General features: G+C 37.6%; 1 long non-coding RNA gene across 1 annotated transcript; it reads left to right on the top strand.

The window, feature by feature from the left end:
- The first annotated feature begins 1,155 nt into the window (after positions 1-1,155).
- On the top strand, positions 1,156-16,782 carry LOC125613792. Its single transcript, XR_007344422.1, has 3 exons — positions 1,156-1,235; positions 16,375-16,421; positions 16,515-16,782. It is a non-coding gene; the product is annotated as an uncharacterized LOC125613792 (long non-coding RNA).
- Positions 16,783-17,141: the final 359 nt, after the last annotated feature.

Here is a 17,141-nt window from a genome sequence, read left to right as displayed (position 1 = left end):
TACTTTCCAGTTGTACCAATCTCTCCTTCTATTTAAAGATTCTGAATCTTAATTTTTGATGCCACTTTGAACCTCTTTATTTGACTATCCTATTATCCTTTGGAAATCTTTATATGCCTTTATAACTATCCTATTATCCTTTGGAAATCTTTATATGCCTTTATAACAAATCAAGTTATGATGACATTTCCTCAAATAAAAGTATAAGGAAATGTCATCATAACTTGATTTGTTTCTGTAGTGAAACCAAAAAAGTTAGACTTAAACAAATTTCAAATATATAATTTTTACATACTGGTGTCTGATTTGTTTCTATTTTTTACTGAAATTAATATTAGAGAAAGAGACAATTATTTAGGGGGACTTGAAAATAATAATAATAATGGCTATACCCCTTTCACTTGACAATAGAATCATTTTACTTGGGACTAACTCTCGGAGACTCTTTTTCAAGATGAGAACAAAACAGAAGAAGCCAATATTTCTGATTCTCAACTGTGTCCTTGTTTGATAGATGGAGTAAAGCCAACTGATTTTATTGGATATTTTGATTGGAATGTTTCTCTTTTAAGTATGTAGTCATAGTAAAAGGCATTCATGTTTCTTCAAAATTTTATTCAGCATCTACAACATGTGAGTCACTAGGTATAGGTGCTGGGCTGAATGTATATGGTTTCTGACCTCATGGATCTTATCATCTATTAGGACAGCTAAATATTAAACCATCAGACACACGAACATTTTAGCTATAAATTATAAGTACTCTAAGGAAAAAATACATTAAAAAGGCAAGGGAACCTAATATATATTGGATCATCAGAAAAGGCGTCTTTGACATTTGAATTAGGACTTGGAAGATGAGAAAAATTTAGCTAGGAAAGTGGTTGAGGGAAGTATATTCCTGGCGTAGGTAGAATGTACAAATGTGCTTGGCAGAAAGCAGCTTAAGAGCACTGAGAAAACTCAAAGCATCCCTGGGGTGTAAGATGCCAGGAGAATTCCTGGTGGGGTTAGGCAAGCAGAAGAAGAAGACGCAGCCAGATTACGCACAGCTCCATGGACCATATTGTATCAACGGTCTACCACTGTGTAACAAACCAGCCTAAAATTCAGTGGTTTAAATATCAACCATGTATTTGCTCCTGGTTCCATAGGTCAGCAATTAGAGCTGAGTTCAACTGAATGGTTTTCTTGCTGGCCTTGCCTGGACTCACTCACACATTTGTGATCAGCTGGTGAGTATAAGCTGGTGGTCCTGGATGACATCATTCATGTGTCTGGCTGCTGATGCTAGTTATTGGCAAGACCTCTGTTTTCCTGTACTCTTGCATCCTTTTAGGGGCTAGCATGGGATTCTTAACATGGCCATCTCAAGGTAGCAAGAGGGAAAAAGTGGGTGCAGAAGGCTTCTTGATGCCTTGGAAGCTGTATGGTGCCATTTCCACTTCATTCTATTGGTACAAAAGTGACACAAGGCCAGTCCAGATTCAGGATGTGGGGAAATAGATCACACTTCCAGATGGGAGGATTTGCCAATAATTTATGGCCACTTTTAATTCCTTAGACTTATTGCCATATATGAATTTTAAGTGTAAGGAAAAACAATTAAGAGTCATTAAACAATGGTGTGATATCATCTTCCTCCATTCATCCCCATCTGGTCGTGGCATATGAGTTTCACAAGGATCCTGAGATGCAAAGGGAGATGGAAAGGACTCAAAGTGTTGTCATGGCTTTGACGGAATACATGACATCTAAAAATGAGGTCATTCTGGTGGGAGAGCCACAGAACTCTGGTGCTTTTATTTGCAATGGAACCTTCAGTCCTCTCCCTCTGGGATATCAAGAAAGGTTGTGGGGGGAGGGCAATATTAGAATTCCTATATACCAAGGGATGAGTTAGCAGCAACCTGTGTGTGCTAAAGATGAAAATAAGGTGCTAGCATCTCAGCAGATGGAGAGATGATAGACAGAAGTCAGGTGTTTGCATGCCTGAAGTTAACTCCTACAAAGTTACCCAGAATTAGATGCACCCCAGAGACAAGGGAGCAGAGAATCAACATAGAAATTGAGTTATATAAAATAAGAAGAGATCTAGTTCTTGGACACCGTTAAATTTGTGGTTAAAAATTGAACTCACTGCATAAACATGGTGTATATACTTTCAAATCAATCTTTCATTGAAGTAGAATATATATGTAGAAAAAGTACACAAACAAGAATAAAAGTAAGTGAGTCTTACCATGTGAACCTCCTTATATTGCTGTTCCCAGATGAGGAAAGAGAACATCTCACAAAATCTGCCTTCTCCTCTCTTTAGGCTGCCTGTTCTGTGTCTGCCGCCATAGATTAGCTTTGCCTGTGTTCTCAATGTACATTAATGAAATCATATAGAGTGTGTCTTTTCTGTGTTTGGCTTATTTCACTCAATGTTGTGTTTGTGAGATTTGTCCATATAGTTGAGTATAGTTTGTTCATTTTTTGTTACTCTTCAGTAGTCTATTGTATGAATACAAAACATTTTATTTACTCATTCTCATTCTGTTGTTGGTGGATATTTGGGTTGTTTCCAGTTTGGTGTTATGATGAAAATATACTATGTACATTTTCACATAAGTAAGCATATGCATATGTTTCTTTTGTTTGTATACCTCAGAGAGAAATTACTGGTTTAAGTGTATATGTTCAGTCAACTTTAGTAGATGGACCACATTGCTTTCCAAAGTGGTTGTGCTAATTTACACTCCAACCCCAACCAGAAATTAGTAAGAATCTTAATTTTCTTTGACATATTATAAATTTTTGTTATTTTAGAAGGTATGAATGTATTTTTTAATGTGGTTTAAATTCGCATTTCCTGATGAATGTAGTTGAGCATTTTTTTAATGTGTTAAAAGTCCATTTCAAAATTTTTGTTCTGTGGACTACTTGTTCATATATTTTTTGCTTATTTTCCCTCCTGGATTCTCTTTATTTTTCTTGGGAACTTGTAGAAATTCTTTATAGATTCTGGACACAAGACTACACACACACACACACACACACACACATTTTAATTTGCTCTTTAAGAATCTTAAAGGTGTTATTGGATGAATATAAGTTCTCATTTTATTGTATTTCAATCTACCTTTTCTTTTATCATTAGTGCTTTGTACCTCTTCAAGATCTACTGGGTATTTTGCTCTTTGCATTTCCAAATACATTTTTATGATCCACTTGTCAATTTCCATGAAAAGCCTGCTCCTATTGGAATTGCCTTGAATTCAAATTTTAGGAAGCTCTCTCTCAGAAAGTCACCTTTAGGCTTAGCCCTAAAGGATTAGAAGTAGCCACTTATGTAAGGAGAGTGAGGATTGGAGGGATAAAGAATTTTCTAGGTTAAAAAAGAAATTCTTGGGCAAAGACTCAAAGAATAAAAAGGCTTTAATGAGGTCAAGGAGGAGAAAGGCGGCCTATGTAGCAAAAGGAAAAGGACTAAAGTATGGTTGGTGTGTGAGTCAAAACCAGGATCCAATAGCCTTGAAGGCCCCAAGAGCAGTTTAGATAATTAGAGACTTAGAAATTGTGGCTTTGTTTGCCATTGAAATGTTTTGTTTTGAAACAAGATTTTACTTTGGCATTTATTCAACTTCTTTTTACCAATAGTTGATTTAATTTGAAAAGGCCTCAGAAATCCACATAGCTATAATTTGATTCACTTTGACTGAAAACAAAAACTATAATGTAAGTTTTGTTGTGGATTCTTTGATTCAAACTTGGGCTGAATACATCTGTGGGTACTTTCTGAAGCATTGTAACTCCCACAATTCCTTATCCGGAACTCGCGCATTAAAACATTTCTTTGAAAACTTAATAAAATGTCCCCAATATGACTCAGTATATATTCACTTCATTTCCACTTTCATTCTTGTTTGTTCACAGGAAGAGCCACAAAAGAGATGAGTCAATTGTACACCCAGGAGTGTAAATCTGTGCCCATTATCCTCAAGCATCCATAGAAACACTTGTAACTAAGAACATTTATCAAAAGGTCTTTTGTTAGTTCAAGGGCTGTGCTAACCTACACAATGACCATAGGTTTTTGACTGCTTCAAAGAATCTTTGCTAGAAATAATGTGACTGCTTTAGCAATTGCAGCAGCACTGAACAAGAAAACACTATCCAAGCATGTTCAAGCTGTTATATTCATGTCGAAGTGGCAACCTTTACAATAGTACTTTATATCAGAGTGATTGAATATGATTCTGGGAAGTAAATTCTTATCACTTTATCTTCATATCATAAAAAGAATGTATGTAGTTCAATATTTGAGTACCACTATGGACAAGTTACCTCCTGAGGATGTAAAAATAACAAAGGCCAAAAAAATTAAAAAACAAACAAACAAACAGATATTAAGGGCCTTATCTATTCCAGAGTGTAGTGGGGTGGGGTGGGATATACTTAAAGAAATTATTATGGAAAAGGAGAGAGGAAACAGAATAACACACAAGTAAGGGAGAATTTACTATGTACCAGTGACTTACCCAGAGAAGAGTAATTTCAATCTTTGATTTTTCCAGTTCTGTGGGGTCTTCTTAGCCTTGGCCTCACCAATAGATGTGATCTAGAACACTCTTGTCACCTGAAATCAATGACTTAGTAGACCAGAATTACTTTCTTTGGAGTGTGATGTTACTGTGGATCTGAGCTCCACTCTGAACTCTTGAACCCTTCTTAGGCTTAGCCTTTTTTTTTTCTGAAGACATGACCATGTCCTCCAGATACTCAGTTACTGTCTGGGCTCTCTAGCAAATGGTACAGACCCCTGGAACTCACCTATTTTTCATCCCACTTGATTTCCAAAGGTGCTCCTGTCAAGAGGCTCTGCAGCCCAATTACTAGACCTAGGTGCACTTGGGGTGGTGCTGGCATGCCCTGCACAGATTGTCAGGATTCCTTGGACATTGATACAGGTGATAGGCTTATTTCTTTGCAATGAGATTAATATGGTAGTTTTATTTGTCCCTTAGCTCTAAACCTGTTGAGTTCCAATTTTCTTCACAATTCTTAATGAGGCATATTAAAGGTGTTTTGTTCCTGGTTACATGAAAACAGGCAAGCCTAAATTATGTATAAGAAAAGAGAATATTGGGCAGTTTGGGTTGAATGTTGAGTGAATGAAGTAAATTGTAGAGATGAATCTGGAATGATCTATTGGGACTATCACAAGAATGCCCTCACCTACCAAGCAAAGGATGTCTATTGAGCTTCATTTAGCAGGAAAGGGGTGAATGATGTTTTTAGGGCTGTAATTTAGCACTGCCCATATGTGTAATGAGTAGTGCAGTCAATGCTGCATCCTATGCTTTTGTGTACAAACAAGCTGTTATAGTCAGCTTTTTCACTGCTTGTGACTAAAATATCTGCCCAGAAAAATTGTAGAGGAGGAAAAGTTTATTTGGGGGCTCACAGTTTCAGAGGTCTCAGATCATGGACAGCTGGCTCCATTCCTTGGGGCTTGAGGTAAGGCAGAATATCATGGCAGAAGAGTATGGTGGAGGGAAGCAGCTCACAGATGATCAAGAAGCATAGAGAGAGATTCCACTGGCCAGATATAATATATACATACCCTAAAGCCATGCCCCCAATGCCCACCTCCTCCAGCCACACCCTACCCGCCTTCAGTTTCTACTTAGTAAACCTCTATCAGGGGATAAATTCACTTATTGGGTTAAGATTCTCACAACCCAATCATTTCTCCATCTTGCATTGTTTCACATGTGAGTTTTTGGGAGACACCTCACATCCAAACCATAACACAAGCAAACATTCTTATATTCTAGAATCAATTTAATTTTACTCTCAAATCTCCCTTTAATGGTAGGAAGGAGAGAAAATAATAAATTTGCCAATTAACGGCTATCCTGGTCTAGAAAACTCTTCAGTGAGGATATTCTATCTGAGATAAATATTCAGTCCAGTTCACAGTTTGAACTTCTTCCTGGGATGTTCACATTCTTCCCCAAGTAGTGTCTGGGATAGGCAACTGTCTTCATGTCCGTGAAGGGTGGCAGTTTCACATATTGGTCCTTATGCTGAACTTGAGGTCTTTACTGGACTTATTTGAGATATCCTTTCCTGGCTTATATGTTGAAATTTGCAACTGTTAAACTATTGATATATTCCCGTGGTGTGTCTTATGATTTTCTTAACATTTCTCCCACCCTATACTTCCACTAACTTGACCCCTTATTGGGTTTTACTTGTACTATGGTTTCTTAAGAACTTTTGCCATATCTAATAAAAGAAGTTTGGATAGAATAAATATCAGAATGCCTACCAGTAGACATAGCCTATTTTGGAAGGGAGGATCAGGAGGACACTGAGGATTTCTTCATACTTATCAATGTAATAAATCAGAAACAATAATATGATCCTCGATGAAATGCAGAAATTATACCAAGCAAATACAAATACTGGGAAGGTATTACTTGCTCACTTAATCTTCAGTTTGGAATTTATAGAAGATACATAGATTTGAGAATACTGGTGGATTATCATGAGCATAGTTAAATGATAACTGTAAATACTACTACTATAATAGTCTTCTATGGACAAAAAAACAGTATTTAAAATATATCTGCTATGTAGTTTTTGATATAGTAAATGCCTTTTTTTCTTTATTTCAATAAACAGAAGACACTGGAAGTTATTTACTTTCATCTGGGCTGGTGAGAAACATTCCTTGACTATCCCATCCCCAGGTAATTTTGGTTTGCAGATTCTGTGACACACACACTTTTGTTTTTGGAGATGCTGATTGTCTCACAGTCCTCTAGGGCACCATTGTAATTTGCCATATTGATTATATATATGGTGGGAGATAATCCTTGGAATAAAAAATTGGAGCTTGGTACCTCTAGCATACCAGTACTATGGGGAACATTCTGGGACATCTCTTTCAAAAGAAAAAAAACCTGCATTTTAATTTGCTACACCAGTCATTTCTGTCTTGCTAAAAGTGAGAAGGATGCTTAGTGGTGTGTTGACACTCTGGCTCAGAAAGATATTCTGAGTTTGCAAGCTTGGTGGTGGCAACAGTGCCAAACAACTCTGAGGGTCTTCACTACCCACCCCCCCCTTATGACACTATACCCTAGAGAAACTAGCCTGCCTCTTGACTTTTCCAGTCAACCTTAGTCAACCTTAGTGGAAAGTTCCATCATGGGAGGGCTATCAATTTACCCTTATGATGTTAGGTAATTATTCTGAATTTGAATTTGCCTTTTAGTTTTCTGTCATGAATTTACAAAATGCTTCCTATATATTCTTGGTGTCCTATACAACATTGCCAGGAACTCACTTATAGAAAAAGATACAAGTATAATGTCTTTAAGTTCATTGGTCTTATCCGCTCATGTCTCTGAAATATCTGGCTTTATAGAACAATGGAAAAGCCTACTAAAAATTTCGTTAAAATACCAGCTGGATATTGTTTTTCAAAGCTAGCTTTTGTTTTGCTGGATGTAGCACTTACTAAGAGTCAGCAAATAGTAGATGGTACTATTCTTCCAAAACCAGAAGACATAGGTATATGCAAGGGATGTCAATTGAAATGGTTCCTTATGGGAGGCTTGTAATAATATACCACTTTCAAAAGTCTTTCAACTAATGTCTGAAACTCTGAGCTCAGCTGATTTAGAGATTTTAGATCCCAGGGGAGATGAGCCTCCACCAGGAAACAGCAGTGTTTCTGCTGAGTCGAAAATTGAGCCTCTCATTTATTTACCTGGGTTCTTTGTCACATTAGGTGAATTGGCAAATAAAGGGGACTGCCTAAAGTGGAGGACTTTCATTTTCAGTTGAAAATATGGTTTTCACGTTAAAGGAGAAGCAAGGAGGAAAATAGCAGAAATGAATAGATGAAACTCCTAGGATCCTTGGAAGCCCCTTCAAACTACCAAAACTCCAGATAAAAATTAGAGAAAAATTTCAGGAACATGTAAACAGGACAATTATAGGTCTCAAAATTCCTCAAGAATAAAGCTCTGGCTAGGCGTGGTGGTGCACGCCTATAATCCTAGCAGCTCAGGAGGCTGAGGCAGGAGGATCATGAGTTCAAAGCCAGCCTCAGCAACAGCAAGGGTGCTAAGAACTCAGTGAGACTCTGTCTCTAAATAAAATACAAAATATCACTGGGGATGTGGCTCAGAGGTTGAGTACCCCTGAGTTTAATCCCTGGTACTCCCCCCAAAAAAGAATAAAGCTGTGTTTGAAGTTTCCCAAGTGGTAGAATATTGACTGAAGAGAAACGGTACATGAAATAACTGGGCAACATAGAAGCAAGTAAGAAATAGCAGCTATGGCCCATGCACATTCACCAGGGAGCCTCTTCCCTGTATCCTTCATTGGTGTATATTCGATTATTACCCCTTCTTGTCCCTCCCCCAACTACTTTGTTTTGGAGTTAAATTTATAACTGAGTCCGTAGGTTTTGAAGACCAAAGTGGAATAATGATAACCAGAGGTGGAAGAATCTAGAAATTCTAGGCTTAGAGCTGAATTCAGAGACTGGTTAATTTGGGGTTTTCTCAATTTAGGAAATGGGAGAGTGCAATTTTTTTGTGTGCAGGGGTGGAGTTGCATTATCATAGGGAGAAACATTATTTATTTATTTTTGAAGAAAGGATTTGGTAATGAAAGTGTATATAAGCGCTGGACAGGGGAAGGTAGGTGAGTGAGATGGTCATCTGTTGTGTTTTTGACTGTCTAACCATGGACTCTCATCTCCATTTGGAGGAGGTTTCACACTGGGTTAATCTTGGTGAGGGGAGTAACTTGCTTTTCATTAAAGAGGCTGAGAAGCAGCTGCTTAAGGCTTCCTCTCCAATGAAGACTGGTATGCAAGATTGTCACCTCCCTTAACCAATTAGAAGCTTGTTTCCAGACATAGGCAAATGAGTGTGGGAAAGATAAGCAGATGGCTAAAATTCGTTTGCAGTACATTTTCCTATATTTTAGGAGTTTTTAAAGCTGTGGATCCATGGAAATAATCTAGAAATCTATTTGATACCTCATCTATGATCATCCCATAATTGTTGTTACATAAAACATTTTTTTGTTGCCCTGGTTTATTTTTTTTTAAATTATGATCCCTCCCCCAACAGTATGATGCACTCAAAATAAATGTAGAATAGTACTGGTGTGTGTGTGTGTGTGTGTGTGTGTGTGTGTTTTCCCCCCACTATTTATCCCTAACATCTAATCTAACACATTGTAAGTGGCTAACAAATGTCTCTGTGAATGGATTTCAGAAGCAAAGAAATATGGTATTATGAAAAGAACCCTAGTCTGTTGCATTCTTTGATGCAATAAAGCTGGTCGCTTTATTTCGGCTTTATATATTCATCTATAGTGTTATCATCCTTAGTGTCACCTTTGCTTATTTCTGCAACCAATGCTTCTTACTTGTTATGTTTTGTAATACTTTACCTTTCTGATATTCCTGATAGTTCTAATGAAAGTAATCATTCTTCATCAGTTTAGAGGTTAAGCTGATGGGATTTATTGTCAGAATTCTTTGAAATATGGATGGCCCTATGATGATAAATTTGCTGATTTTTTTTCTTTTTTTCCTTGCCACTGACTTGGAATCATCCCAGCTGTGCAACTTTTTGCTTATATTATTAAGGGCATCAAGGTTCACGAAAAAAGTGCTAAGGTGACTTTCCTGCAACTGGACTGAATTGCAAGACAGTTTAGTTTCACCTTGATTAAGAAACCAGTGGGAACAACCTTGGCACTCAGACATTACTTTAGTCACTGAATCTAAGTATCAGTGCTAATCTAAGTATAAGTTGCTTTTCACTGCAGATAAACCTAGTTGGGATCTTCTGGGACTACAGGAATACTCATTAGCATATAATCACCTTCCATGGTAAATATTTCAAATATGATTTGAATCTTTAAGTTAATCAGCACATCTGGAAGTAGATATGTGACAAAATTTCTTTTCCTTTTGTACTATGTTTTAAAAGTGTTTTTGCAGACTTTTCTTATCAAGAATTGATGGTAATTTTAGTGCTAATATCTGACTAAGAAATATAGCACATTTTTCTTTAACTCCTGCTTCATATCTAGCACACATTCTACAAAGGTACCAGAAGGCTGAAGAGATTGGTGAAAAGTCAATAAACTGCAAAACTTGACGACTCTTTTCCCAACAAAGGAAGTGATTGTATTGAAGCTACAGCAATTTAATTCCAATCATGGAATTTGTTATTGAACTGCCCCTGATAGCAGGTGACAACATTCATTGCAGGACTTGCATGACAGGAGCCAGGAGAAACTGCTCCTGGCACCTTTTGACCGTGTGCAGTTACCTCTTAGACTCTATTAAATTATAGCATCTTATCTGCAAATTAAGTTTCTTTTAAAAAGTGAGCAAGAGGGAAAAAGAACCAGTTAGAGGGAAAATGAATGCTCAAGCAAGATCAGCCCACAAATCTGAGAGGCACAGAGAGGCCATTGAAGAATTAAAGAAAGATGACCTTCTCTGAGGACACGTTCTTCTAGAATTCTGTCACACTGCCCCTGCAGATGCAGAAAAGTACAGACACCAGGGTAATATGCAAGGATGTGGGGGTCTGCTGGACCAGTGGTCTCATGGAAGCATGCATGGCAGGTGGACTTTCCTGCAACTGGGCTGAATTGCAAGAGTTTCACCTTCACTAAGAAACCAGTGGGAACAACCTGGGTACTCAGACATCATTTTAGTTTTAGCTCTGACCCTCCATCAGGGTGCATAGGCAAGTCACTGACTCTAAGTATCAGTTTCCGAGACGGTTTTGAGGATGAGGTAAAAACTACTCAGCAAGTGCCTTGAATCAGCAAAGTTTTGATAAATGGTATCAATGAAAATGAGAAGGAGGAAGGGGAGGAAGAAGAGGATGATGACTGACTGAAAGAACCAAGTATTGGCTAGGGCTAGCTTTTCCCTGAACTTTGGATGAACTCCACTCACTGCCCAGATGAAGGTGTTTTCTTCCCCATGCTGAATGTGATCTTCCTGTTCATCTTTCTGCTTTCATAAGATTTTACACACATACACACACATGCACGCACACACAGTCATTTCTACCATTTCTAGCCTCATTCTAAAATTCATAAAAACAAAGAATAGCAGTCTTCAAATAAAATCAAGTTGTTTCAAAAATAAATTTGGATAACTACTTAATTTTTAAATCAGATTTTCTTAACTTCAATTTTTTAAAGCATTTCAAGCATCATAAAAGAACAGAAAAACATGTAGCAAAACTAGTATATGAATTTGGCCTTTGACTATACTCTGCATTAATTTATCAAATCAATAAATGTTTATTTTTTGCAGGTAGAATGTCACCCAAACTGTTAAGCCATGCATAAGACAAGATGATTTATAGTCATATCTTATTTCTGAGAATTCCTTAAATGAAGATACTAGCTCCATGGTGGTGGGTGAAGAATTTGAGGCCCAGGGAGAATATTGAATGAATCCACAGTTTTTGTTAGGGAAAACTTGCAGGAGAAAAATCATGCATATATATGTGTGCATATACATGTACAGATATACACACACAACATGCACACTTAAGATCACACTGCAAGTTCAACTGAATTTTGCTCTAGTCTTATTACTTCTCATATCTACTTTAGTGCTTATTAGACAGCATCTTTGGACTGCAACTTTTCTGCAAAGTTACATATCAGTGCAGGAGAGCTGGGAGGATGTGGGTGGGAAAATTGTAGTTAAATCATTATTGTGGTTCCTGAGCTGAGTGTGGTTTGCTATGGTGGTGCTCAATGAATGCTTCAGTGAACAATTAAATAGGTGATTGGGTGGATTATACCTAGCGAGAGACTTGAAGATACCTTGTTCTTGAAATGCAAAGTGATATGCTTTGCTTTTCATCCTCCTACCCCAATACACCATTTGTTCTATGGGTGTCTGTCTTAGGTAAATCTGGGAGCAGCCCCAAGTGTCTTGGACTGGGTTATCTTATAATGAAATTGCCAATGCATGTGTCTGAAGCAGGAGCTGAACACTATTTGACAGTAAATATCTACAGTGCTGAAAGCCAACAGGTATAACTGGGAGGATGTGAGGGTTTGAGGAAGTTTAACAATAAAATTCAAATTTCCATCAAGATTGTAGACTTCTTAACACTCAAAAATGTCATACCTTTCAAGAAGCTTTTCTTTGCAAATTGTGTACTGACAGTTGAGCACACAGCAGTAAAACTGATAATCAAGATAACTGGGAGTATAAAATGCTCATGGAGAGTTATTACATTAGAACTTTTTAAATGAGTAATGTACTCACAGAGATAAGCTTTATTGCAGAAAAGTGATTAACAAGTTTATCGTCTGTGCAGAACATGTTCTTGCTGGATGCTGAGGCTACAGGAAAATGAGAAGAAAAGGACGTTTGAAACATTTTCCTTAGCATTCCTCAGTTATCTTGTTCTTTCCAAGTCCTTGTATGTGGATGCTTGGAAATTTCCTCTTATCAATCTTGTGATATAGGTATTTTCTTCCTGTAGTCTAAGTCAGTATGATTTCGGAGGACTTAGAAGTGATTTTGACCAAGTTTATCATCTTAGTCCCTTTGTCTACTGATATCAGCTGTAAATTGTGGCACTCTATGTTGAAGGGCTGAAGCAAAATAAATAAAGGTTTAATATAGCAGGTGGCCAATCTCTATTTGGAGTATCCTTCATTTAAGAAGGCATTTGTAGAAGGTTTCTCAGTGAAAATTAATTCTTAAAACATTTCTATGACTCTGAGTCCTCCCTGCCAAATGGGTATAAAATTTGGGCCATCTTCAAGCACAGAAAAGCAAAATGTTTATTATGGTATGCTTTAAGAAAGAACTTGTCTGAGTAGGAAGCCATGACTATTCCATCTTGCGGAGAGAAGTAACTACGAGGCTGGTCCTCCTTGTCTCATGCATGAGTTGTGCCTGCTGTATCTGCAGCAGCTTAGTTAGCACCCTGGCTGAAGGTTTCTTTGCCACCAGATTTACTACATGGTGTTCATCAACTGGTGACCCAATCATCTGGGTTAGGGGACAGGAAGAGTCACAGAACAAGACCAGGAGCCTAATTAATTCTTTTGGTCTCACCTTACATAATAAGGTGATAAAAAGCTACAGGTAGTGAAAAGAATATCATCCTTGAAAGATCAGGGTTCTGGCCCCAGGTGTCCCTCTGAAAACACTAAAGAACTCACTTCGATACACTAAGACCCATATTTTACATCTGCCCTTTCGCCAATTGTATTACCATACACCTAAGTGAGATAGCCTATAGACAATTGTCCTATACAATATAAGATTGTATAAGTGTAAGGTATTGTTTCTCAAAGTTACAACAAATCTGATCGGTGGAAATGCTGAGGAACTGCAAAAGAATTTTTATCCAATTAAAACCATTCTAAGTTTCCTATTTTTGGCACAGCTACTTTAAACAAGATTCCTTGGTAATTAGTTAAAACACATTCAAAGCAGAAATAAAATGTTTTCATTTCTCTTTGGCTGTTATAATCATTGTATAAAAAACATTTCCTGGGACCTTTGTTACAACCTAACAGAATTGGAAAAGGAGCCAGAAGACCTGAGTCTGTGTTCATATTTATCATGAACTATATACTCAGAAACACCTGAGCCTGTTTCTCAAACAGACAAAACAATAGTGCTACCCAATTTGCTTATCTGACAGAATTCTTGTGGAAAGCCAATGAGAAAATGTATATAACCACTAGTAAGCTACAATGAAAATCTGCCCCAAATATAACAACAGTCTCTTGGTACTACTACTAATAGTAGTTTGATTATATTTTAAAGGGACTTTAAAAACAATAATAAAAACTATTAATAATAATGGTTTTTCATTTGGGGGATTTTTTCCAAATGTACCATTAAATGAAACTATTATATTGATGTTTGCCTGCAAAAGCCTGTAAGATATGGTACTAAAATGTGCAACATCTCTAGTGTAATATCTACTCAAATGTAATTGGAATTCATTACTTCAAAGTATTAGAAGATGGACCATTGGCTGTTTGATTATTATTGCTAAAAATAGTTTTCTCTTTTCTCTGTATAAAAAAAATATCTCTTGGGGTAGAATTTCAGTATTATAAGCAGTTAGTTTCAAACTTTTAAGCAATTTGGTTAGGTAACTTGGCTTATTTTATACAATGCAAGATGAAATGTGAAAGGGCCAATTCCCCAGAAAAATCTAGACAATTGATCTGAATAATTCTTATTGTATTTCACCTCTTAATGTTCATGTCATTCTTATAGTTTCTTGAGTAACTGATTCAAATCACCACTCAAAAGTTTCTCTGGGCTTCAGATGATTCAGAGAGACTACATTGATCCAACAAATAAGATAACTGGGGAACAAATATCAAATTGTCTTTGTATGGTGTTGATGTAGCTTCAGAGGCAAATTGTTGAATATACCTTCCAGAACAAAGAAAGATTCATCCAGAAAGAACAGCATATAAGGAGAATGATGTTTTCCTCAAATAACCCAGGACTCTCATATTTTAATTTTAAGAAAAAAAATAATAAATCAACATCACATATTCCTCTCTCCCTTGAGTGTTTTTAAAAGTTTTTTGCTAATATGCCTTGAATAATAAGGTGATAGTTTCTTTATCACAAAAATAAAAAAGGCCATTTGCCATATGATAATGACACCCTTTAGAATTATTTATACTGGGCTTCTTACTGGAAAAAGCCACAAGGAATATTGGAATGTTTTGAACATTGAATTCCTAATGGAGTGGAATGTTAAGTAAACTGAAAAGGACTCATTTTCAATGTAGTAGTTTATACCAGTTCAATTCTGGGAAGCAAGAGTTTACGATCTATTTCTCTTCTTACCAAGGAAACAGTTTCTCCATTCTCTCTCCATTTGGAGGTGATCCCCAATCCTGGAGACTTCATCTTCCCCCTGTGCTGTCCAAGGTCATAAAGAATGGTCAGCTAACAGCCCAGAGTAGCTCAGAAGTCAGGGAAGAGAGCTGAGTATGCTCTTGGCAAAGCAGGGCATCTTCTGTGGAGACCTAAGAGGAGTCATGGAAACAGCCCTGGCAACCTGAGATCTAGGGGTTTCAGATGTGAGGCAGTTCCTGGTCACAGACAAGGGCCTCTTGCTTGCAAAAATTTACCATTGGCATCTGAGGGATGCCAATAAACCAATAAACACGGTTGAAAACATTCTTAGGTAACAATTATATGTGCAAGTCATAAAACTGATTGCACTGTCTTCTCTGTGGGGTAGAAAATTAAATATAGTGCATACTTGGGTTGTTAAAGGATTGAGTAAATAATGGGATTCACTTAAGTAAAGTTGAGCTTTGAAAAACTGGAGTTTGAATTGTGTGCACCCCCTTTTTAAAATTTTTTTAAGGATTTGTGACAATTTGAAAAAGCTAGCAAACTAACTATGTAGACAAGAAACTGGGGAGCAAATATGTAAAACAAATGTGTAAAACTGGGGAACAAATGTAAAAGAAGTGATCACTGAAGGTTCTTGTGTACAAAATTTAGTAACATATTTAATTTCATTGGTAAGGCTTCCTGTCAATAGCAGGCTATTAGTAGTTAAGTTTTTGGAGAGTCAAAAGTCATGTAAAGCTGGGCGCAGTGGCACATGCTTGTATTCCAGCGGCTCAGGAGGCTGAGGAAGGAGGATCACAAGATCAAAGACAGACTCAGCAAAAGCGAGGCACTAAGCAACTCAACCTATCTCTAAATAAAACACAAAATAGGGTTGGGGAAGTGGCTCAGTGGCCGGGTGTCACCGAGTCCAATTCCTGGTACCAACCCCCCCAAAAAACTAAAAAAGTTATGTGAATTTTCCAAAGCAAAAGGTATGGTTTCCCTTAATCCCTGAGTTGTTCAAGGTTCAATCAAATATGGCAAAATCTTCCAGTTTGCATTCAACTGCCCTCAAAAAGGGTGGTCAACTTGTATTTCTAATTCCAAGCTGCTTGTAAAATAAAGATCACATGGTAAGGATTCACTGAGGCCAGAAGTGGCCAGGAAAACTCTCCATGTTATGGTCATGCAGCAGAGTTTGTCATTTTAATTATTTTTTTTTTTTGATGGTGATTCTCAGTTCTCCAGGCAGTAGAAGCCGAGGCCTCGGAAAGCAGTACAATTGACAGGTTCTTTGCTTTGCATCTTTTTGGCATCTGTTAAGATGCAGATTGTAACTCAGCAATGGTGAGGTCTGATATTGTATGGTTCTGAAAAACTTCCAGGTGATCATGCTAGTCCAGGGTGTACTTTGAGTAGCATGACACTCAACGTTGGCCTCTCTCTCCACCACTTCTTAGGAGGAAGACTGATTTCCCTAATCAAGGGAGGAGCAAGAATGTGACATGTATTTGCCCATGATCCTTCTGGGAAGAGAGCTATGGGGGAAGAGGCATGTGACTTGCATGTGACCTGCCACTTTTGTTCTCTTCTGTTGCAGCTGCCCTGCCCAGGAAAGGTAGTTATCATCTCCACCTTGCAACCTCCCTGAGCAACTTCTGCCAATGGGTCAGGAAATTTATATCTGGACCCATGACAGAGATGGGTCACTTGGTGAAGGCTACATCTGAGGAAGTCCCTTTGGCCTAATTTGTTCCAGCAGTGCTGGAATGAAGTTGAGATGTTCATCCTCATTTGACTCCTGTGTATTTTTCTCAATTTGTTCTGAACTTGATAGGGAACTGAATATAATTAATTAATCCTTTAAATACCAGTTGATTCTGTTAAATTACCCAACTTCTTTTTTTTCTTTTTTTGGAGGGGGGAATTACTGGGGATTTTAACTCATTGAGCCACATCCCCAGCCCTATTTTGTATTTTATTTAGAGTCAGGGTCTCACTGAGTTGCTTTACCCCTCGCTTTTCCTGAGGCTGGCTTTGAACCCGCAATCCTCCTGCCTCAGTCTCCCAAGCTGCTGGGATCACAGGCGTGCACCAACACACCCAGTGAATTACCCAACTTCTGATATAGGGGCTCATCTTGGCTGCTTGGATATTAGGGTTAGGTTATTTAAATGTGTGGGTTTGTCTTTTTCTAATGGGCATCAAGGAGAAGACCAGGATGAGG

This window comes from Marmota marmota, unplaced genomic scaffold (assembly GCF_001458135.2).
Source record: "Marmota marmota marmota unplaced genomic scaffold, marMar, whole genome shotgun sequence".
Lineage (NCBI taxonomy): Eukaryota > Metazoa > Chordata > Mammalia > Rodentia > Sciuridae > Marmota > Marmota marmota.
Note: the sequence above shows the minus strand (reverse complement) of the source record. Positions and strands in the feature narration are given on the sequence as shown.